Genomic DNA, 25839 nt, shown 5'->3' on the forward strand with positions numbered 1-25839 from the left:
GTTCAGGTTGAGGTCACATTCAACCTGGGTGGCCTAGAAAAGTGAAACCACGTTAGTAATTAAATGATGGGGTGTGCCAGTCTTCAGGACTTTCCCCAAGTTTGCCCACCACCACTTAATCTTACTCACTGTAATTCCCCGACTTGCAGTCGACTTCCTAGGCCTGCGTCGTGACCTAGAAAATTGTGGATATTGAACCACTAATAACTTGGGCCAGAGAGGAAGGGAGGGGCTGAGGATCTCCAACTCTGCACCCTTTTTCCTCGCTTGGCTATTTCACATCACTGAAGGCTCATCACTTCCTGTTGTATTTCTGTGTCCGTTAGCAATCAGTTAGCTTCTCCTATGCATGATCTGAAAGCCCAGAGACTGCTTGCTCTTTGGGTGAACAGCACAGTATATGTCATCAGCAATTCGAAACAAACTTCAAGAGCTGCAGGGTGTGAAGCGGCAAGCTGTGCACTAAAATTACATGGTGCTTTAATGTTTGTGCACACGCATCCTGACCCAGGCTTGACAGGCAGCATCTGCTAAAAGCCCCCTGCTTTCATTTGCATCTGGTCACCCTAGCCTATAGAGATTCGACCGTAAGAAATTATGAGCATCCCTCTTGGGTCAGACCAAAGACCTTCTAGTCCAGAGCTCTGTTCCCACAGTGTCCAACCAGGTGCTCCTGGAAAGTCCATAGGCAGAATGTAAGCACAATAGCACTCTCCCTGTTGTTCCCTATCCATTGAGATTCAAAGGGGGGGGGGGTTATGATTGCTGGAGGTAGTTGTATATGAAGTGTAGGTGGGTTCCCACGAGGCAAGACACAGTGATAACAGCAAGAACCTTTATTGAACTAACAGAACTGGACAACAGGGGCAAAACAACTGCTTATATGCATTTCTGAAGGCCTGGGCCACCCCCACTCCCAACATGATTGGCTGTCTAAACTTCCAAGCTGCGAATCATGACTCAGAATTTAAGGGCCAATGGCAAAGGATGAAATCCTGAAATGTTCTGTGATTTGATATCATGTATCGAATCAGCAGTCACAAAATTAAAAGACACCTGCTCCTTGGGAGAAAGGCGATGACAAACCTAGACAGCATCCTAAAAAGCAGAGACATCACCTTGCCAACAAAGGTTCCGTATAGTTAAAGCCATGGTTTTCCCAGTAGTGATGTATAGAAGTGAGAACTGGACCATAAAGAAGGCTGATCGCCGAAGAATTGATGCTTTTGAATTATGGTGCTGGAGGAGACTCATGGACTGCAAGAAGATCAAACCTATCCATTCTTAAGGAAATCAGCTCTGAGTGCTCACTGGAAGGACAGATCGTGAAGCTGAGGCTCCAATACTTTGCCACCTCATGAGAAGAGAAGACTCCCTGGAAAAGACCCTGATGTTGGGAAAGATGGAGGGCACAAGGAGAAGGGGATGACAGAGGACGAGATGGTTGGACAGTGTTTTCAAAGCTACAAACATGAGTCTGACCAAACTGCAGGAGGCAGTGGAAGACAGGAGTGCCTGGCATGCTCTGGTCCATGGGGTCACGAAGAGTCGGACATGACTAAACGACTAAACAACAACAATTGAATCAGAACACAGGAGTTCAGAATCCTTAGTCCAGACTCAAGCTCAGGCAACCACAGACCACTGAATACGTAACAGTATACCCACCATGGCTGCTTGATACCTTAGCTTTTTGTCAGGATAGTTCTTTTATTTTTCAGAAGAGGGGAGGTTGCAGGATGTTCCCTAACCTGGGACCAGGCCCAAAGGTTGCCTTCCTACAAAGGTAGGAGTCTTCCTGTGATGGAAGAATTCCTTCCCCTGACGGAATGTCAGAGGAAGAAGGATGGATATGTTAACGTAGACCTGAGAGTAAATACCACTGAACTCAGTAGGACTTACTTATGAGGGGATATGCCTCTGTAGGAATGTGATTCAGGTTATTAAAAACGCCCAGGTTCTCTCACACAGTATCTGGCAAGATCAGTCATCATAATCAATGCACTGAGGTGGTCAGGACTCTTTCAAACGTACAGCCTGAGGTGTGTGTTTATTGCCACAAGCAAATACATGAAACAGTGAAACCATCATTCAGGACCAGCCAAGTGCCTGGGTGACTGGGCTGCCTGCCTATGCCGCTGCAGAACCAGTATATAAAATTGGTAGCTTTACCACACTGAAGCCCAAAATTAATAAGATGTATTAGAAATTAGCAAGCATAGGTTCAGAGGAAAGGGCTTGGTTCCTGTGAACTTTAGAGACACCCAGCTCCCTAATGTTCCACCATGAATTCTAAGATTGGTCCAGAGCACCCACTTGACCCAAGCCAAAAGAGTCTGTAGTGAGGTGCTCTTGATGGCTGCTCTGCTGCCTCAGCAATTCTTGGAGAGGCTCAAGTGTAAGATAGCCTGAATCCAGTTCTTGATGTGGCATTTTATAGTTTCGCTGGGAATCTTGTTACATCATGCATTGGGAACCTGAGGGTCCCTAAATGTTGTACAACTCTCATTGGACTCAGGGCTGCTCAGAGGTGGGTACAAATGTACTGGGCCCATGGCCAGCAGGGTGCACAGATTCAGAGCTTCAATTTTTAAAGAAACAAGTTTCTAGTCTTCCTGGAAAAGAAGTCATAAACCAAAATGTGCTAGCCCTGCTGGCTGGAGTTGATGGTAGCCATAATCTAACACCATCTGGAAGGTCACGGGTTTTCCACCTCCTTCTTAGGTATTTAATGTCTCAAGGCTTTACAGATAAGAATCTAAAATATACAGATACCCATGATCAGAGAAAGGAAGAGCTTCTTTCTCCTGTGGATATGTCCTGCGACCTCTAGTCCATCAATTATTTTTGCTGGCTATTCTTATTCTTCTCTTGGATCTTTAATGCTTCGGCATCAGAGAAACCGTTCCCCATTTTGTGGAAACTACCACAACAAAGTCAGAAAAATTTATGCAAAGCAATATTGGCAAAATTTTCAAAATGTGCATAATTTATTCCAAGTCTAGGATTAGATTTTTCTTCATATATGTGCAGAGTGCAATCAGTCCTGATTATATGTACATTGGCATTCCATTCCTTAATTAGGGATTTGGTTTATATTGCAGTGCTAATTATGGTAAGGAGTAAAATGGACGCCAGCATTTTTCCCCCCATTGGCAAATTCTGTGGGCCTATGTTTGAACTACTCATTGTGTATACATTTTATCGTTCTTTGTAGTGAAGAAGACCATATGTAGGGAGGTAAACAGATAGGACAATGAAACAATTAAAGCCAACCACAGGAATGGCCAAGTATGAAACACAAACGCAGCCGAAATCCAGAAATTCAGATGTTGTTATGATTCAGCTTGTCCCAAATAATAACACACACATTAACAAGGAACATTAAACAAAAATAGCAGTTGGGGACATTTTTTCATTCAAAGCAGAGAGAGTACAGAATATTTAAGTCCCCACTGGCACATACCAACAGATGAGGTGACAGACTACAGTATGAATTAGATATTGATCCCGCATATTTGGAAGAGAACATTAAGTGAATTAGGAACGTCTCTGGGATTATGAGTCCATTGCTCTTACACTGGAGAGCTTCTCGCACAAGAAAAAGGGTTCCACAGGAAACAGGCACATTTTCAGAATCTGTTCCTATTTTGATGCACATGAAAGTTGTCAAATTTACTTTGATTTTAAAAGTCTTATTTTTTTTAAAAAATATCCACTCTTACTGTGATTTATAAAGCTTTTTTTTCCACACATCAAAACCCATTTATCTCAAGTAGCCCTATTAAGAACATGAACTGAAGCAAATGGGTAGCAAATCACAGCAATAAATATTAAACTAAGAGCTTGCTAAGGCTAGGTTAAGTTCTTCCACTATTTGGGGAATGAGACCCCTCCAGACACCTTAGTTTTTATTATAATGCAATCATAATGAATTGTGCTCATGATGACGTTGGGGTGGTTTTACGCAATCCCACTTTCAACGCTGTTTGTGCCTGCAAAAGTTTCCGAGCAGACATCCTTTATCCTATCTAACCAGTGTATAGCTTATTGCTTCCTGCTGAAATCCTGCAACTTTGCATTTCAGAAATCTTTCATTTCTTTTTGTCCTGTTTTTGTATAGTTTTTGTTGTGGTACGGGGCAAAAGCACCCCTCCAAGTGACAATATTGTTGTAACAATATTGTGGTAACATCACAAAACAATGAATGGTAAGTGGATAGCCCAGTATAAATCTACCACCAATATACTATTATCATGTCGATGGCATGTTACAGAATAGACCGGGAAACACAAACATGAAAGGGGGACGGGGACGCAACACCAGTCTACAGGGCCTTTTATTGAAACATCTTTGTTTCAATGTCCCTTTAAACTTCTTGAATCCTTAAATTGATGAATTTATTGCTGGGGCTAAGATTGTGATTGTGATGAATTTTTTTTAAATTTTTTTTATGGGACTAAGATTCTAGCCCTATAAAAATAAGCTTGATAGTTTCTCAAGTACACGCAAAGGTCTCCAATCAAACTTTAATTATTTGATGCATGAATTAAAGCCACTGAAGCTTGCTGCCCTGCAAATAATCTCTAAATTAGGTGTGCACATAGCATGGTTTATTCTGTTGTCAACACTCTTGCAGAATTCATCTCTCAGTTTGCAGAATTTTAGGCTGAACTTGCAGCCAACTATTATCATGGCCGGACAGCGACCGATGGTTCCCTGAATCCTGACCCACGAACCCCTGGCATGTTCAATCTGCAACATACAGAGCAATCATTCTGGAACAATTAGGGCTGAAATGGATGGTGTTCCACAACAAGCTCGGCACTGTCCCCAGACAAAGACAGCAAATCTCCATTCCAGTCAAGAAACCATATCTTTTGGTGCCTTAGTAACCCAGGTACAACCATATCTTGCACTTCCTGCAACTTAAACCAAGCAGGGCTTCTTTCTCCCCCTCCCCAATTTCCCACCATAAAGCATGCTATAGTGGAAGAGTAAGGACATTCAGACAAAGCATAGTTTTGAAGCAACAGCAGGAATGTGTTTTCTCTTGCAGAAAAGATTAAATTAAAAAACAGTGTATGAAAACAATAGGGGATTTCAGTTCATTTGAGCATTTTGGTTTTTAAGGGAGCTTCCAGCTCAGACTATACGCATTGGGGTTGCCAACTGATCGGGAACTGCTCTTGCGCCTGTCACAGCAGCTTGCTGAGCAAAATGAATAAATCAATAAGAATTGGCAGGTGAAGCTTATCGCAGCATGGAGGGAAACTTTTATCATTTGCTGGTGTCTCCACATGGCGCTGCTGCTAAACATGCAACTACAATGGATGTTTAGCTGCCATTTTGTTATTTAGTATTGATATCCGACTCTTCTACAGTGAGGAAATGAGAGTTTACAGAAGAGAAGAAACAGAAAAGTGAATATTAAGACTCTGGTCATCCAACTTGCCCATATACACGTTACGTATTAGGGGTGTGTATCACCTCTGTGTATACCCTGAATTCTGAGCCAGTTGGAGTGATTTGGGGAAATTTCTCACATGTATGAGTTGGATTGCACCATTAAGAAGGTATCATGAGGCAGATCAGGATATTCCTAAGATTCTGTGTGGCTCTGGGGCTTAAGCTCTCAGAAAAAAAGACACAGCCTTTTTCTCCCTGAGAAACAAAATTAAGTTGGTTAGGGAATTGCCCAAAGCTGGGAGGGGGATATTTTGATTCGATGGATAGGTCTAGCTCTTAATCACAGTGATTTATTTCCCCAGGGTACTCCAATCCCAGTGGTTTGGGGAAGGGATTAAAAACCGTGTTTGTTTTTCATCTGGATCTATGCCTTGTATCCCCCAAAATCCATGGAGGGGGCCAAAATACTCTTGGAACAACAAGTTCCTTGATGTGGGGTGATATTTTCCCCACTCCAGTCTTTCCTGGGGATTTTCCCACCATCACCATGCACAAATTTTGGCATATATTTTTTAAAAGTTATAAACTTTCCCATTGTTTTTAAGAAATCAAACTTTAAAGGTGCCCTGAAAAAAATGGTATGTGTAATCCACTCTATAAAGGCTACTGTGCCTGCAAATTTTACAGTCTTCTGCCAACAGGAGAACAAGTTACTGCCATTCTTAAATTCCCCATAAGAGTGAAGGGGGAACATAGAGCTTTGTTTCATGTATCCTGGAACATGAATTGCAGATTGAAATGAAGAGAGCACAGAAACAGATCAGGATATTTAAAAATGCACAGATACAAGGGAATTTTGGGTTATTATGTGCACCTTTTTCATACTGAGAGAAACTCTTCTGTAAACGATGGAGAATATAAGGCTTATCAACACCAGTTCAGTGTAATGTTTGCAAGTCTCTTCCTAGACCCCTGATTCCATGTTTTGTGGTACTTTTAACTGCAGGAGATCTAGCCAAGATTGTCCCAATTGCTCAGTCTCTTTTCATAGGATGGAGATGAGCAAGCAGTCATGTTAAATTCTGGTAGGCCAAACACTAGGTTTCCATTTTGCACTTCTTTTATAATGTATGCTTTGATTACCTTTTGGAATCATATGCAAAAGCAGAAAAATCCAAGTGGGTGGGCAGAAAGAAAAGCAAAAGATGGGGTAGTTGAAATGAGAATAATATATATATTAAAAGTAAAATAATAACACTCAGAAAAACAGAACTGGAAATATAAGTTAGAGTTAGGTAGCGTGGCTTTTATTTGCATATTTTGTGATGGCATCGAAAGCTCAAATCATGCTTGTGTTCTTAAGTGCATCAGGAATATAGAGTAACAATTTATAAAGGAATGAAATAAAACGTATCATGTGCATAAAGTACCAAAAAAAAATCATCAGTTTGAACAACTTGCAATGAAACTGGAATGATCTCAACATTTAAGGTTTTATTACCATACTGCTGTGCTGAGGGAAATGAAAAAGCACTGGTATACATTTTAATTAAAGTGTAAAGTGTTAAAATTGATATTTTACTGGGTTCTTAGTCAGCACATCTGGGCATCTCTTCCATTCAAAAATGCAATTTTATTAACCCAGGAAATTTGCTTTTTTAAACAAATTGTAAAACAGTCATTTGTTTAAAATTGTTTATTAGAGAAGAAAATTTGTGGGGGTTTTTGTGTTGTTGTTTTTGCTTGGTGTGGGGGGCTTCTATATAGCAGTGGTGGTCTTTTATGTTATTTGGCGATGCTAAGCCAAATTTTGCTATCAGTTATTAAATTTCATTGCGCATTTCCTAAGTATTCAGATGTTAGTGAAACCCTACATAAGCAACACTCCTGTTTATGTGAGCTCTTAATTTTTTGAAAACATTCAAAGTTCCCCATGCTAATTGTATAAATGGAATTGTACTATATACTCTCACTAACGGGGAATGCTTGGTGCTGCCTGGGAAATTTAAGAAACCTTTGTTTATGAATTTTAAATAGATAGTGTAATTTGTGGTTTTGGACCTTTCATGTCAAAAATGGGTGAAGTAAGGCCAAGTCATGTTTCAGTACATCATCGTGTCTCAAAATGGCACCTGGTATCCAAACATTTATGAAGGATGCCACCCTGACCTCATGCTGAGCTTGGCAAGGACTAACCTGATGAAGCAGTTGACAGGACTGTGGTTCTGAGCCTCCCACTTCCTCCTAAAGGCTCCTCCCCAGGCAACTGTCTTCCCAACAGTCTCAAACTCCTTCGAGGAGCGGTTCTCTGTGCCTTTTGCTCTGCTACATGTTAACACCCTCCTCATTCTTGGAGACAGGGGAGGAGAGGAGAGGAAAACAGTGGAACTGGCAGGCTGAGGATCTGTCATATCCTCAGCCTCCTCCTCCTCCTGTTTCACCCTCATTCAGACCTGTTTCCTACTCAGCCTTCAACCCATCTGCTCTCCTTCCTCTGACCTGTCTTCTATATCCTACCACCATTCTCCTGGCTCAGAGTCTTTCTTCTCTGATGCTTCTCTGGGGGCTTCCTGCCATTCCTACCATTCCTCCTCATCTAGCTCCTGACACTTTAGCTCAGCATTGTCTAAACTGACTGCCAGTTTCAGGGAGAGAGTCTCTCTCAGCCCTACCTGAAGATGTTGGGAGTTGAAGCTGGCTCCTTCTACATTGCCATTATTATATACCCTCATCCACCACGTCAGAATGCTAAGGCACATTGTCCTCAAAAGGATTTTCATCAAAGCACAGCAGAAGTTGCCAGAGATCTCCCTTTTCACACAGGTTCAGCGGACAATGACAGTGGGCCTCAAAAAAGTGTTGGGAGGGATGTTTGCCCCGATCTTCTATATGATTGCATTAATGATCATGGGAACATCTGGTGCACATATTCCAGGGACATATTTCAAACTTGGAATCTGACTCCACTTGAGGTCTGGCACCAATGAGGGTACACATCTCTGGAACGGGTGTTTTATAATGCATTTCATGAGCAGACAGTTTGGACTGAAAACACAAGAGGCTTAAACACTCCTCTGTTTTCACTTCTGACAGCGTTCTTTGTGAATCATTGTTCTCATCAAACAAAGCCTGGTTTGTGTACCTGAGACTCAACTGTGAGCGTCTCATCTGTGACCTTGTATACTGTATTGAGCCAAGTCACCCACTTCTTCGCTAATGTCATATCTGGATGTCGCTAAGGTAGGGGAAGCAAGCTGCACACTAATGATCTCACACAGATTCTTAATGTTCCCAGCACTTGTGGTTAACATCTACGAAGTGTTAGAGGATTTGCCTGACAACAAGGTTGGAATCCATAGCTACTAGGCAAATATACATAAGGCAAGGGTATGTTGTCAAATGTTTCCCTTAGTAAGTTATTCTGTGCCTCTTGTTTGGTGTTAAGATGTGTGCTCAACCAAGAACAGACCTAAGATTTGATGATGTGACTGGTAGAAGGTTTACACTGAGAGGGACGGAAGGTGAGACAACCTCCTAAGGAAAGGACTTGATCTGGGCAAATCTGTCAATTTCAGTTTCTCCCAGTTCTTCATTTTCCAATATCAAGGTATCTGCATTTCTACATCAGTAATGTTTTTAAAAGTCCTCATGAAAATTTGTCACCATTGACAGCAAGACACGTGTGAAGAATCTTAAGTGCATGGTTGTCTCAGAATGCTCTAATCTCAACATGCAATGTGCACAGCAAGTTCTCTTGGAAGAGAGGTTGCAGTGGTGCAGAACCTCATTATTGGCATGTACAGCACATACGAAATGTTTGGGGCTGTCTTGCTGTTGGGGGAGTCAGGGTGTCACCATTATCAGTGAATCAGTAGGTGGCACATACAAATCATGGCGATCTGAGTTGTCAAATGCCTCCACTCCTCATTTCATCCATGATGAAGACTGCCTGGAGTACAGATGACAGAAGGACGTAAGGACATAAATGAGCCCTACTGGATCAGGCCAAAGGCGCACCTTGACCAGCATCCTGTTCTCATAGATGGCTATGAGAAGTCTGCAAGCGGGACGCAAGTGGTCCAACTGAAGAACTGTTTATGAAAGGCAAGGTCTAAGGAGGGGGGGAAACCTGTACCATGCAGAGGGGCTCGGAAGACCTGTATATTGCATGGAGACGCATTGTACCTGGCACATTGGGTCTCACCTGTAAACCTGGTGGAAGCCTGATGCCTATGACAGCAGCAAGCGCTACCAGGAGATTTCTACAGCTTTTTAAATGCACCTGCGGGAAGCGGGGTTATTCTTTTGTTGTTTTGCTTTACTTATTTACTGTGTTTTATCTTGTATTTTATTCTATGAACTGCCCTGAGATCTTTTGCTGAAGGGTGGTATAAATTTATTTATTTAATAATTATTATTAATAATAATAATAATAATAATAATAATAATAATAATAATAATAATAGTACAGCTCTGCGTTTTTCTCCATGGCAGCCATTCCTTTATAGGAGGAGGAACAAAGAAGTGCACAGAAGCAAACTACTGAGATGTAGAAGCTCACTATACTCCTGGGCAAATGACTCCAGTCACAACGCATTGGCTCTGTCCCACAGAACCACACCAGAATGACAAAGAACAAAGCCAGATCTAATTTGAATAGCCCTGCCCTACGATATGCATAGCCCCTCCCCAGGGCTCTGTTTCATCAACGTGAAAGTGGTTTCCATTGCTATCCATGATCATGACTTTAGGAGTGGGCTTTCTTCCAGAGGAGTCGTGGGAGCCAACCCAACCCAAGGGGAAGCTCCGCTGATGGATTCTGAGTGACGGATTTTAGCTTCTGTTTCTGAATACAGCCCCGAAATGATCACAGTTGCTTTGGAAGAGTCGCAACTCAAGCTGGTGCTCATTTCCTTTGTTTGCCTTGGTGGACCGTGTGTATTCATGCAAATGAACTGTATGTAAACACACACCTGACAGCGCATTGATGTGGAACCATTTTCAGTAGAGAGGGTTTTTGGGGAAGGGGGGCGAGGAGAGAGAGAGAGAGAGAGAGAGAGAGAGAGATGAAACTGGTGAAATTCTGCCCGGCCTTATTTAGGAATTGATAGCTTTATGTTTTATTGGTGCAATGGGAACTGTCAGAATGGCCTGAGCAGAAAGCAGATGTTCGTTCTGCCTTTCTTGAGCAGAATCTTACATTGCCCTTCAGGCAAAGCAGGTGGCTGCTGCCGCCACTGCCGCTTCTCTCCAGCACCATCTTTGCTGGAACTCTCTTTCTCTTTGCTTCGGAGCGGGCCCGTCTCACTCTCGCAGTCCCTCTCCGGGGACAGATATGATTAGCTCCAATAAGCTTGCCAAGACAACAGTTGCAGGGAAGGAAAATGGTGCCTGCCTCAAAAGTGCTTGACATGAAAGAAAGAAAGAAAGAAAGAAAGAAAGAAAGAAAGAGAAAGAAAGAAAGAAAAGGGGAAAGCCAGCAACTTTGTAAGCAGCTACCCTCCAAAGAGAGCAAAGTCGTTAGGGAAGAAAAACTGTTTGGGGAAGCTTGGCTGTAATATCGCAGGTGCATAGGCTGGGTGGATGCCAGGTCATGTGGAAGCCGTAGGTTGTGCATTAACATTTGTCAGGCTTGAGAAAGTTTTCCAAGAAAGAAAGAAAGAAAGAAAGAAAGAAAGAAAGAAAGAAAGGAAGGAAGGAAGGAAGGAAGGAAGGAAGGAAGGAAGGAGCCATTCCCCCTCAAATCTGACAGTGTAACTCTCAGGTGGCGAGAGTTCTTCATATTGCAAAGTTAAAACCTTTGCCTTTTCTAATTTCCCCATGAGTAAATTCCACCCCCACCCCCCACCCCCCGTTCTGCCTGGGAATGCACCCAGCAGGTATATCCAGCTAGCAATCATGACAGCAGGAGTAAATGAAACCAATGTTTATAAGCTCAGCAAAGCTGGCAATATAGACACCAGATGAGTGGGGACCGTGTTTTGCAATTGAGGTGCCATTGCTTAAAAGGCTCTAAATCTCCTCATCTCTAATGTGGCACCTGAAGCAGGGCCTCTCATGTAAATCATTTACCCAGCAGGTAAATAGGGAAGCAGGGGCAATGGGGGGGGGGGGGCAAGCAGCAGGTTCCTCGAGAGGCCAGTTCCTGTTTTAATAAGACAGTGGAGGGGGACTGCAATTGATAGGCCAAATCGTTATCTCCCCCCAGTGACTAAGTTTGACAGGTAGGCAGGTGATCCATTTCCACCACCACATGCTTTGAAACCAAACCACGCAAGCAAAGGCACAGTCCACATAGCTTCAGCAATCACAGATGATCGTTGGGTCTTGCACAGCGTTGTACATGGGGCTTCAGAAGCTCAAAAAACCAGCTGATATTTGGAACTTCCAGCGCTAGGTGCACAATGGTTTGAACAGGGCTTTGCAGGTATTGCTGATCAGCTGACCCCTCTTGGCTCAGCCATAATGTTACCTGTCTCCACACCTTCCATTATCTACATCAGGGGTCAGCAACCTTTTTCAGCCACGGGCTGGTCCACCGTCCCTCAGACCATGTGGTGGGCCGGACTATATTTTTTATGGGGGGGGGGGAGGAATGATTTCCTATGTGCCACAAATAACCCAGAGATGCATTTTAAATAAAAGGACACATTCTACTCATGTAAAAACACACTGATTTGCGTACCTTCTGTGGGCCGGATTGAGAAGGTGATTGTGCCGCATCCGGCCCATGGGCCTTAGGTTGCCTACCCATGATCTACATCATCAGGTGTAGTAAAAGATGGGTGTGGCTGGCTGGGGAGCCAGAGCTTCCCACCACTGCCACCAGGCATACACCTTGAGTCCACCCTATGGTGGTCATGGATGGACTGATTTCTCCCATGAATTTGTATTTTCCTTTCTTGAACCCAGTTTTATGGGCCTTCTCCAACCACCCTCCAGATGTTTTGGACTACTACTACTATCGCCTCCGACCATTGGCCAGGTAGGCTGGTGCTGATAGGCATTATAGTCCAAAACATTAGGAGGGCACCAGGTTGGAGAAGGTATACCCTTATACCTTTGGGACCACAATTTCATGGAATGAATGTATCTCATGGCATTCTACTGCTTGGGAGCCAATGTGGTGTTGATAAGCTTAGGAAGTTGGAAAATCCATGTTCCGATTCCTGCTTAGCCATGAAGTTCATATTGCAGCTATTTCTCAGTCTTGCCTACCTGACTGCAACACAGTCAGGTGAGCAGGGTACAGATAAATTATTATTATTATTATTAGGAGAAAATGATGGAGCATTAATATAGATAATATAAAAGAAATAAATTCTGGCAACAAACACTTCCTGGAGGATAGATTTTATGGAAACCATTTGTAAAGTGCTCTGAAGCTGGCTGAGCTTTTGGAAGGAGAGAGAGATACAAATGAAAGTATTAGAACGATACAAGGGATTGATCCCACTTATTGATTATCCGCTATGTTAAAGAGGTACGTCCTCTTGTCACCCTCAATTTAACCGTGATGCCTGCTAATTTCATCAAGTGACTGCGGTTTGTATTATCAGCGATTTTGGAATGGCTGCTTTGTTTTTAATAGTTGTTTTATTCGCTGCTTTATTGATTTCATGTTTGATTGCAATTGTGATTTTTAATCTGCTTTATGTTGCACAGTGCCCAGAAGATGATTGCTGCTGGATGGCAGATAAAGAGAATGAAGGAATGAATCAAACTGTATTGGGTTTCTTCCCACGTTGTGACTGATACCTGCGTTCCTTTGCACATACTATAATGAAGGGGTAGGAGGAAGGTGGCTTGGCATCTTCTGATAGATCTCTGAGCAATTTGCTATAGAACAGCAGTGATTCAGTCTCCCAATTTTTTTAACAATAACACCAACAAAAAAGCACCCCCTTTTCTAAATTAGATTGCTGAGATTAAGAAAGCTTGTTTTGCAAGATGATGGGAAGACTAGGAGTGGAATTGTGTGTAACAGGACTAGGAACTCAAACAAATTCCTAGAATGACCATGTCTTGAATTTCCTCGAGTAGGAATGGACCTCCTTATTATTGAGTGTGGAGACGTGAAGATGTTCCTCATTGATGACACCTGGGTGCGCTACCCAGAGTCAACACCCACCCTTACCACTGGTGGTAGGCCCAAGAGACCCTTGCCTCCACCTGGGGACCCCAGCATTGGACTGAGCTGGCTTAACAATGGGCATGATGTGTATTTTATGTGTATTTTAATGAATTTAATAGAGAGCAAGATTATGAGTCATAGGGGCATGGAGAATGTGTGTATAACCTTAACAGTGCTTAGCTTGGTTTTAGGTTTTTTTGGAGTTGCTATTTGCTTAATGTTGTTAATATTGTTTTATAGATTATAAATACCGTATTGGTTAATCATCTAATATGACTTTTGCTGTAAGTCTGATGTTTAGCTTCTTTTTTAATTAAATATTTTATATGATCTACTATGCTCTACTTGTGATGTTCTATTATGCTGTATCAGAATACTGTTGTTTATTGTTTGTAAGCCGCTTTGGGATTCATTGGAATCATAGACTCCTAGAAGGGACCCCAAGAATCATCTAGTCCAACTCCCCTGCAGTGCAGGAATAGGTCCATACAGTGATCGAACCTGCAACCCTGGCATTATCACAACCATGCTCTAACCACCTGAGCTATCCAGGTGTCAAAAGCATCAGCATAGAAATACAATCAATCATGTGTTCAGAGCCAGCCTTCCCCTGGAAGGGTACTTACACCATATTTTGTATATGACATCTGTGGATCTTGGGGTTTTAGGGAAAAAAACAAGAACAACCAAGAAAACTGAAGTAAATCCAGCAAGGCTGAAGTTTTCCCACTCCTGCCACAATGCATCTGAAGATGCCATTTCTCAAGCGTATTTCCCCACCATGAGTAGGCTAGAGAGAAATCACCCCACAGAGTGTATCCACTATATGTGTATGTAGTGCAGTATCCACTGTAACTGATGACCTCTCTCATACTTTGAGCTTAATTCATATCACACTTGCCCCAAAAGTTGGCTCCCAAGCACCCACTCCCAATGGAAAACATAATTACACCCAGTGTATTAGGGAAACAAATTGTTCTTGTTTTCACAAAGTACTCAGTGTGCGAAAAGCCATTCTTCCTTGGAGAAAACGACAACCAGCAGCCTCTTGGGCCTGTGATCAGCCTGACATTTATAAGATAGGAAGAGAAAAGCAATTGGGGTTCACACGTTTTGAGTTGCAAGTGATTTATCATTATTTGTTTGCCCGGCAAAGAATTCCAGTTGAAAGGCTCCATTCAGAAGTCAAGCCAACAGCAAATGGTGAATTCATGCTGGAAGGTCACGAGTTTCAAATATTCTAGATCAGTAGCGATAGATGATGGAATTTGCTGGATTAATACCAGCTTCGGAATTGCTTCAAGCTCAGGCTTCTGACTCAGATCATCAGCACACAAACTCCAAAGAAAAACAGCGCAGCTGAATATAAGTTGTAAATGTTATTTCCTTTGGAACTTGTTTAGTTATACCATAGCAACTTTGTGCTAGCATTTCTTGGGAAAATAACATTCTCAGCTTCTGTGTTGGGGAACTCTTCTCTGCTGTATCCTTGTATGCCTACTTACAAAACCTTAATCACGAGTAAGTCTTTATACAGAAAGTAAAGGTCATCCCTTAATAAAAACAGCAACAACTTCATTTCAAATCATGGGAAAGGTTTTCTCTCTCTCTGTCCCCCCCCCCATCGCCGCTTCATCTTTTCAAGAAGCAAAAATGAATTCAGCTTATTCATCTGGAGAATATTTAGACCAGGATACATTTCCAGGGTAATGGATTGCTACTTTTAAAAAGATGTACAAATTGCAAGAACCATTATTCCCATTAATATATAAGGACTTTTGTCTTGCTTTTTTCAGTTGTGATTAAGGGTTTGTCCACATTTCTGCTTGCCCGATGCCTTGTGGTTTTCTGCTTCTCTTAGGCATGGGTCCGAGCGGTTTTGCCTTTGCCCCATTGCTTTCTCTCAGAAAAACCTACTTGTTAGTGCTAAATTTAGCGCTAAATTAGGCATAGGATCAAAGCCAAAGTCCCCTTAAAAGCATCAAGATTCAAATTAGCTTATATGACTAACTAGTTCCATTGGTATTTAGGTATTATTACTATTATTTTCAATTTATGAGTCACTTGCAACATAATGATTCTCCAGTTTTAAAAGCATAAAGCATAAAAATGAAATCGGAAAAAACAACAGCAATTACAGTTGGTGCTTCCCAAAACAATACGCAAACCAAAACACAGACATCCTTTGAAAAGTGCATTTCTCCAAATTTTGCAAAGGACTTCTCCAGCTGCGCAATATATGCATGGTTAAGTGTGCCTTAAATACATGTATTAATGAAAACAATGTACAAAATGCATTATAATGAGGAAAATTGCTTGCAAAAGTGTGTTTATTAGGCAAAATTACATACAAAATACGTACAATGGGGGAAATACAATAAAATGTGAATGTTCATGAAGATCTTTTTTTCTTAAAAAAATGCAAGCTGATGTAGAAAATGTGGAGAATTGATTAGAAAAATGAATCTGAAATTGACAGATTCACTCATCCTACTCAGAGGAGGGTTTTTAGAGAAATTTGAAGGGTCTGAGTAGGTTTGTATTGGTGAAGGTACTTGTCAGGGAACTGCCATCAGTGTCCGAGGGAGAGAGCAAGCTCCAGAGGGATCCCAGAGAGCGTCCCGGGATTGGGAGAGGCAGCCCATCTTCTGGGGAAGGGAATCAGCTTAGCTCCAGTGGAGAAGGGGGGCAGATGGGGGAATCAAAGAGGCGGTCACATGACTCCTTGCCGGGGACCAGCGGGGAGAGGAAGGGTCCTCCGCTGCCTACGCCCTCCTTGCGCAGAAGGCTTCCGCGCAGGGAGAGTAGGAGGAGACTGGGCGTCAAAGAACTTCTTTGCTGGAAGAAGTTTAAGAAATGCCCACTGACGGATTCTGCCAGCGACTGAGACAGCCACGGGTGAGTGGCTGTCCGGACAGGAAAGGTTCACTCAGGCAACCCAGCCAGGTGTTGGCACAGGCTTACGCACGAGCAACCCCTAGAACCATTACAGTACTCTAAGACTTTAGCTTGGTCAGGGTCAATGTTCAGAGTTCAGAGCACCCAAAAGGATTAAAGATTTGTGCTTGGATAGAAACAGGGCAAACTTCTGAAATTGGCCAAAAGTTCAAAAACCCATTTTTGACATTATGGGAATTTGCTCTTCCAAGAAAGGTCAGACTCATTCCCAAGGTCTTTGTTATACTTAAATAGTTTTTCTATATTGTGGTTCAGAAAATCAAACTACAAAGAAGTTGAAAGTGGCCAATTGCTTGCTCACTGAAAGCATTTATATTCCATCTTTCAGTAACTGGTACCAAAGACAATATAGAAATATCATAAAATCACTAAAAATAAAAAAAAATTCATATCTAAAAACAATTTCCACAGTCAGCACAAACAATTTTAAACTTTAATTGCAAGAAAGTCATGAAAAGCTTTTCTAAACAGAACAGGCTTACCTTTCCTGAAAAACTTTTATTCTATAGTTTGGCTTTCTCAGGCCTTTCTGGGTAAAACACAACAATCCTACCTCACAATCTGCCTGTGCTATCCTACAAAGGGGGTCTGGAAACACGGCAGTCCTCTTTAGCCAAATAAAGGCAGCAGGAAAGAGTTCATATTTATTGCAGGCTGCAGCAAGAATAAATGACCCAGAGGAATTCTCCAAATTCTGGACCCCGAATACAAAATTCAAGACACTTTTATAACATTTACATGTGTGATCACCTCGTGCACGATCCTTTCAAGTACAGTGGTATCTTGGGTTAAGAACTTAATTCGTTCCGGAGATCCGTTCTTAACCTGAAATTGTTCTTAACCTGAGGTACCACTTTAGCTAATGGGGCCTCCCACTGCCACTGCACCACTGCACAAATTCTGTTCTGATCCTGAAGCAAAGTTCTTAACCCGAGGTACTATTTCTGGGTTAGTGGAGTCTGTAACTTGAAGCATCTGTAACCTGAAGCGTCTGTAACCCGAGGTACCACTGTAATATGACTGGATAACAGAATGCATGGGCAGTTTGTGGACCCCTAAAACAAATTTCATTGGTCAGAACAGCCTGCCCCTAATTACTATGACAACAGGTATCTTTAAGCAAATTTCATACCAAATGTTGCCTTTCTGCTATCTGCTACATGAAGACTTGTCTAGGTCGGGAGAATTTACTGCTTCTCTTCTTTGAAGATCCCCCAGTATTTCTCCTGCTCAAGGTTAGCTTGCTCTTCTCTGCTTTTGGAAGCTGATAAGAGAGGTCCATAATGGGTGCTATGCCAGCAAAATGCGAAAATTCACCTTGTTATTCACAGGTAGGAGGTTCGGGGAGAATTAGCAAGCTGTTAGAGCTTCAAGGCAGCACTGAATTCCTTGCAAAATAAGCAGGCTGGAGAAAGATGACTATATGTCCAGTACATTACCAGTACAGGGCAATGGCACAGATACCTTGTGGTTGTGGCTGAGATAATGTGTTTATGCAGACTCAGCACTTAGCAGGCTGAGGTCAATTGTGTTTCAGAGGTGTGTGCTATGACAGAAAGTGTGAGTATAGGTGTATAGGTTTGCTGATATGCCTCCTGGGCCACAACAACCACCTGGGTCCCTGGTCGTGCCACCCATGTCTCACCTGGAGTTGCAGCACTATTGAAGAAGCACAAGAAGCCAGGTATTTTACCTTAAAATCAGTTCTGCACAGCATGTAAAAATTCCTTTAAACCTTGTGTCTAAAGTTAAAGGATTCCTAGCCCCCTGCGTGCGCGCACACACACACACACACAAACAAACACAGCCCAAAACATACAATAAGATATAGTTGCCTTTGCACAGGGCTTCCATTACTGGAATAATACCAGGAACAACTTACGATAGGAGGAAATATACACACACATAATGGAACTGTATTTCCCTGGGCTTTCAAACTGGCAACTTTGCTGGAATGAAAACAACCCAGGCTGAGAAGGTATTGCATACAAGGAATGAAAAGTGTACTACTTTATCTCTACATATATAAAAATATATATTATGGAACCATTGTTTTTTTCCTCCTTTGAACATCACATTCTCACTGCCTATTAATACCATTCCTTGGCACAGCTTACATTTCCATATTCAACACCTCACATTCTGTGGTGTAGAAGATATTGCAGTAAACACAAGCTGCCCTTGTTACTGTTCTTGAAAATTGCGTGCTGCCTCCTGCTCTCACACAAGCTGTTAGGCCACAACTGGCCATGGAAGGGAGGGAGGGAGGGAAGGCACTTAAAAAAATCATGTTGCCCTTTAACATTTAAATTACTGCCGAAATGTTCATAGCGAATGTTCAGTCCGGCTGGTGATGTTGTTTCAGAAACATGAACACAGCTGGTGCCAAAAAGAAAAAAAAAAGAGAGAGAAAGAGAGTAGCTATTTGTGAGTTTCAAGTCCTAAGCCCCGTATTCAGCTAGAATGTTCCTAAAAGGATTTATCCCCAGGAAACAGTGCTAGCAAAGGTTTTAAAAGGATTTTGTGGTGCTTTAACGCCTCCTCCTTAAGAACCCTTTTCAGATGACCCGTCTTTGCTCGATGGTTAAGCATTTGGGCTGGTAAGCCAAGAGAGGAGAAATTGTGCCATCAGAATGGGATATAAAACAGAACTGTCCATCCAGCAAGCAACGCTGTTGAAATGCCCTGGAATGAGAGGGCAGTGCAATGCAATGAATCCTTCTTAGGTAAAGGTAAAGGGACCCCTGACCATCAGGTCCAGTCGTGACCAACTCTCGGGTTGCGGCGCTCATCTCGCTTTATTGGCCGAGGGAGCCGGCGTACAGCTGGCCATGTGGCCAGCATGACTAAGCCGCTTCTGGCGAACCAGAGCAGCACACGGAAACGCTGTTTACCTTCCCACCGGAGCGGTACCTACTTGCACTTTGAGGTGCTTTTGAACTGCTAGGTTGGCAGGAGCAGGGACCGAGCAATGGGAGCTCACCACGTCGCGGGGATTCAAACCGCCGACCTTCTGATCGGCAAGTCCTAGGCTCTGTGGTTTAACCCACAGCGCCACCCGCGTCCCTTCTTACCCAGGAGCAAATGAATGCAAGTTGTAGGTGCATGTTGGAGCCTGTCTGTCCACATGGCAGAGTAAAAATGTGTATGCAGAATGGGCACAAGGGTTGACAAGATGGCTATGTTCCACCTCCACTGTCAGAAGCTGCTGATGGAATTGCAATTGGGGGGTGGGGAGGGCTGTTGCACTCACATCCAGCACTGACTCCTGCGGGAGCAAAGTCCATAGTTTAACTTTGTGTCATGCAAAGAAATATGGTACTTTCTTCTGGGTGTCCTGAATCTTCCGACATTCAGCTTCATCGGATGGTCATAATTCTATACAGTAGACCCTCAGGTTACATTACTCTCGGGTTATGTTACTCTTGAGTAACGTAAACTTCAGGTTGTGAAAGCGGTAAACCCAGAAGTATTTTTTCAGGTTTCGATGCTTGCGTATGCGCAGAAGCACTCTGTGCTCCACACACATGCGCAGAAGTGCTCTATCGGCCATGCGTGTGCACAGAAGCGGCGCCTCTGGATACAGATTTTTCAGGGTGCACACAGACGCCCAGAACAAATTAAATTCATATCCAGAAGGTCCACTGTAATTCTAAACTGTAATGGAATCAAAACGGTGTAAAAACAAATATATTAAAATGCAGAGAGCAGCACAGCACTCTTAAGAGGCCTTTCCTTAAACAACACCCACTTCCCCAAAACCTTCTAGAATAAAACTGTATTCACCTGCTGGCAGAAGGACAACAAAGAGGAAGCCAGTGTAGCCTCTCTAGGAAGTGAGTTCCAAAATCTGGGAGCAGCCACTAGGAAGGCCCTCGATTATTCTTGACACCCCATATGTATGTCAAATGAGCTAGAACTAAACTTCAGAATCAGGTGTGTTTTTTGAAGCCTGGAAAGATCCTTTGTCCACATGTTTATTTATTGATGACAGCAAGAAATCAACTCATGTCTGTTCTGCAGCTGAGAACGGATCTCATTTCAGAATTTCAATTGGCTGGCTTGCAAAAATTCTCACCGGTGGTCCTTTATATTCTTTGCTTTCCATAAAACAAACTTTATACAGTGGTACCTTGGTTTTCAAATTTAATCTGTTCCAGAAGTCCATTACAAAACCAAAGCGTTCCAAAACCAAGGCACGCTTTCCCGTAGAAAGTAATGCAAAATGGATTAATCCACTCCAGACTTTTGAAAACAACCCCTAAAACAGCAATTTAACATGAATTTTACTATCTAACAAGACCATTGATCCATAAAATGAAAGCAATAATCAATGTACTGTACAGTGGTACCTCGGGTTAAGAACTTAATTCGTTCTGGAGGTCCATTCTTAACCTGAAACGGTTCTTAACCTGAGGTACCACTTTAGCTAATGGGGCCTCCCACTGCCGCCGCGCCACCACCGGAGCACGATTTCTGTTCTCATCCTGAAGCAAAATTCTTAACCTGAGGTACTATTTCTGGGTTAGTGGAGTCTGTAACCTGAAGCGTCTGTGACCTGAAGTGTCTGTAACCTGAGGTACCACTGCACTATAAATAAGACAGTATTGTAGATGATAGAAATTAAAATTATATTTTTTCTTATGTGTACTGTCTTGTACTAATGTTAGTCATTGTTTGAATGGGGGGCTTTTATCTCTGCTTGAACATATGTTCTCCAGAGCCGGCCCACCCCCCCCCACACTGTATAACCCTGATGCTCCCTAGGTCCCCGGCTGGGGACCGGGGAGGGAGAACGGCCAATGCCTGAGCCAAGGTCTACCCACATTTGAAATTTAATAAAGTTGTGGCCAATTTAATCCCATAGCACGTTGTCATGAGTCGTTATTTCACATGACGGGGGGGGACCGCGCGGGATCTGGGGACTCCGCCTGTCCACGCAAACTAAGCTGTTATTAAACGAAGGTACCACTGTAGTTTAATAAGTGGCAACCATTGAATCTTACTACTTGTTTGGTGTCTTCATTCTGGAGGTGTTGAGGCAAACTATATTTTCAAAACTTTTGAACCAGGCAGTCCAAATAAATGGGATTTATTATTTCTGGAATTAAAAGTCCCCCTGGCCTTTGGGACAAAGGCAATTCAAGTAAAGCCATGTCCATTGAGATGACAGTATACTCACGACACGGGATTTTCAATTTTTAACTAGGGAAGTGTGGAGGAAGAGGGAGGACTTTTTTTCATCAGCGCACATTCTGAAATGGAATTAGTTCAATTGTGCCACCGAGGCACCGTCCTAGAGACTTCCCAAACAAAAAGATCTGTGAAACAATTTGCAATTTTTCCCATGTACAATCCAATGATACTCCAGAGACTTCGCATTCCTCTAAGATAGTTTCTAAACCTCATTATCCTCGAGTTTAGCACAGTGTTCTGGCCAACTGTCAGATGGCTGTGGATGCTGCTGCTAATGAACTGTAAAATGTCCAGGGATTAAGCATCCAAGGTTGCAATCCTAAGCACGTTTACTTGGAAGTATGTTTCACTGAAGTCAACAGGATTTCATTGTGTCAGATGGAGATGCTGGAATCATGGATATGATGATGGTATTAATATATACTGGATAACAGTTAGCATTGTGTTCACCTTTAGCATTCCAGTGCTAATAAACTGTGTGATGATTTCCCTTGGCTCTTGGTGCTGATAACATAGCACTAAGTATCTTTTGTTTCATTACAGCCAACACTCACCCACTGCTCAGCCCTGAAGTAGTGGGACACCTGTTTACAACAAGGAGTCAATCCCTACAATGTGTGAAGTATTAATCAAAAAAGTTTGCATCTCCAATCATAGCCATTTCCTGCTTCCTATTCATCCCTCCAATGTGTTTATAAGTCAGGGTGTCAGAAGTTGCAGCATCCAGTTAAGGGAATTTGGCATCCAAGCAGAACCGAAAGTCCCAGAATTAAGTTACAGTCTTTCAACTTCATTTCTATAGAGGCCGAATTTGCCCTACCTACCCGCTTTTTGTGATTTTTTTTCAGAGATTGCACCAAAAGAAGGTGAAAGTGTTTCCCCGTACAGAGTGATGGCAACAGGCCAGCCAAGTGGTGGGTTTACCCATGTGACCAATACAGGAAGCACTGTCCTGACTCGCAATTGGCTTTGTCTTCCCCCTTCCCTGTGGCATTGCTATGTAGCCACATCTGATTGGCTGCATAGCACGGTGATTTTGTTGGAGTTGGAACTTAACTGGTTAAGTTGTTCCCATGGTGCCTCAGCATTCTGACGTCAGCCTAGCAAGCTGGGAGGAGTTTGGGAAGAGTTTCTGTCTGTTCCCCTCTGGTCGTTGAGGGAGAAAGACGTAGCCTGTAATGGCGGAGAGGAGCCCAGGAAATCCCTGGGGGAATGTCGGAATAAAGAGCTGAAAAGGACAAACCTGGACTCTGTGTGTGTTTGTCTGGAAGCTAGGAAAAGGACGTGACAGTTTATCACCTCTGTGTTTATCTCTGCTAAGGTGTGACTGGAGCTACCGGACGACGGAGCTGAGTAGCGCAGCTGAGGGAAGCGCGCCGGACCGGGCTGCCATAAATAGCTAATTGAGGACCAATAAATCAATTAGCGGGGCCCCAATATCGTATTTCACCACAGGTTATGGGTAACCGAAATCACCGCTTGTAAAACTGTCACAAGAGGCTGCCGGAATGCGTTTGAAGTTCGGCAGGAGATGGTGGTTGTTCTTGCCTGGTGTTAAGAGGCAAGGAGAGCTGCGGAGCTAAAAAAAAAAAAAAAAGCGGCTGGCTGAAAAACGCAGAGGACTGCTGTGGAGCCAAGGAGCTGAGAGCAGCAGGGAATCGTTTCTCCGGACGGGTGCTGGATGAGCTGGTGATTTTGTGAGTACAGCTTGGGGCCCCTTGGGAGAACGGAAGAGGATGGCAGGCTGCCAGGTCTTGGAGGACTGTGGGAGGCTCACTTTAAGAAGTAGGGCAACCTGGCTGCTGATCTGAAGTCTACTGTTCTGGGTGCCAGGAAGCCAGAGGCCGTTCAGCGCTCCAGGGTGTTTGTGAGGCTGGAGGCGGAAAGCAAGGGCCGGGAGATGGCTGCTTCAGAACAGAAAGACAAGATGGCGCTGATCACCTACGTGAGAGCCGGTGCACAGCTGGGAAAGGCTGTGGGCCCCAGAGGGGGGGGCAAAGGGACTATTGGCACTTGGAGATGTACTGCTGTGTTTGCTGTGAAGCTTCAGCAGGAGGCCAGAGCCCTGGAGAAGGAATACAAAAGCCTAAAGATGGCTGGAGCCCCTGTCCCTGATGCTTTAGCCACAAGGAGTGCTGCTGAGCAGGTCGGGGGGGCGGAAGGTTTCCAAAAGCACGTTTAAAGTTTTCCACTGTACGTGCTGGAATGAAGTGGAGGTTCAGAGGGGGCGGAGCTGGCAAGGAGTGTTTTTCCGGAAGAAGGAGAAGGAGGCCAGCTGGGAGGAGCCCCGGAGCAGTGTTTTTCCACTGGAGTTCGTCTTTGCTACGTGTGTAAAACTCCGGGACATCTGTGGCGAGATTGCCCCCACCGGAGCAGAGAGGCAAGACAGGATGTTGCCAAGGTCAAACTGCTGAATTCTCATGGGAACCAGTCGGGTTTCCATGGCAGCCAGTCTGGGAAAACAACCAGGCGTGAGACTGAGGCTGGTGGACGTGCCAGGTGTCAGGAAGAGACTTATCAGATCACGGCTAGTCTGGCGTTGGCTGAAGACAGCCGTGGGACAAGGACAGAGGCAGCGGGACGTTTGTTGCTTCTATGGCAACTGTGAAAACAACTCCAGCCAGGACACGATGACACGCTGGGTGTTTTGGTTTCTGCTATCAGGCAGCACCTGATAGGCAAACTGCGAAACTGCAGGGCTGTTTTCAACAGGAACAATTGTTTTATTCACAGACGGAGCACAAAAAAGCAGTCTGTGGTGTGGCTAACGTGTTTTCTCTCTCCTTCACAGGAGGAGCTAGAGATCTGCGTTGTGCCGGGACTGAATAGTTGTCGGTTATCTGTATCTGCTCTAACGAAGCAGGGGTTCAAAAATGTGCTTTGAAAATGACACCTGTTCCATTTTCAGAGGGGGGCGACAACGGGTCAACATGGCGAAGAGCAAGAACAATTTCTTTGTTCTGGAGTCACCTATGGAGGGTGGTGGGAATGCTGAATGAGCACAGGCGCAGTGTGCTAAGGTTCCCAAAGATGTGCAAAAGTTGCACAGGTGCACAAAAGGGTACAAGCTCCGGAAATGTGGGAGGTCCCAAGGGTGCAAGGCATGCAAAGGTGCAAAGGTGCTTGGTTTTCCCGGGTTTGGGAGGGTAGCCAAGGAAGCTTTGAGCTTGTTCACACAGATCTGTCAGGACCCATGAGGTCTGAGAGTCTGGGTGGGGCCAGGTATGTGCTGTCGCTGACAGGTGACCACAGCCAGGTTGGCTGGTGTTTCTCTCTCAAATCACAGGGGGAGGTGGCGCAACTGTTCCAAGATTGGGTTGCGGAGGTGGAACTAAGGTTCTCCACCAGGGTGCAAGGGGTCAAGAGCGACCGAGGGTCACAGTTTACTGGGTCTGCTCTGGAGGAATTTTTCAAGGAAAAGGGAATACGTCACCAGGTGACGGGTGCAAAGTCTTCTCAAGGGAGAAGGGAGGCTGTGGCTGAATCCCGGTGATGGGGATCAGGTCCAGGATCAGGGTTCAGAACCCGGTGATGGGGACCAGGTCCAGGGTCAGGGTTCAGGGCAGGTTTGGGCATCTCCAAGGGTTGTGAAAGGAGTGTCCAGGTGTGAGGCTTCATCTCCGGTAATGGAGAAAGCTCACGGAAGGGTTGTCAAGTCAGAGGGGAAAGAGTCTGACGGAGAAGACACAACTGCTGGCCCTAATGGGTCAGTAGGGTATCAGGTCACAGGTGCGTGGAAAAGTGTCGCACAGTGTGCTTCTGGGAGTGTTGAAGGGGTTCAACAGGTGCCTGGGAAAGATGCCGAGAGGGGCACAAGGCAAAGGGGAAGGTGTTGAACTCAGAGGGTCTTGTCAGAATGTGATGCAAGAGGGGGTGTTGGAGTTGGAACTTAACTGGTTAAGTTGTTCCCATGGTGCCTCAGCATTCTGACGTCAGCCTAGCAAGCTGGGAGGAGTTTGGGAAGAGTTTCTGTCTGTTCCCCTCTGGTCGTTGAGGGAGAAAGACGTAGCCTGTAATGGCGGAGAGGAGCCCAGGAAATCCCTGGGGGAATGTCGGAATAAAGAGCTGAAAAGGACAAACCTGGACTCTGTGTGTGTTTGTCTGGAAGCTAGGAAAAGGACGTGACAGTTTATCACCGCTGT

The sequence above is a fragment of the Podarcis liolepis genome, assembly GCF_965112155.1.
Source record: "Podarcis liolepis genome assembly, chromosome: 3".
Lineage (NCBI taxonomy): Eukaryota > Metazoa > Chordata > Lepidosauria > Squamata > Lacertidae > Podarcis > Podarcis liolepis.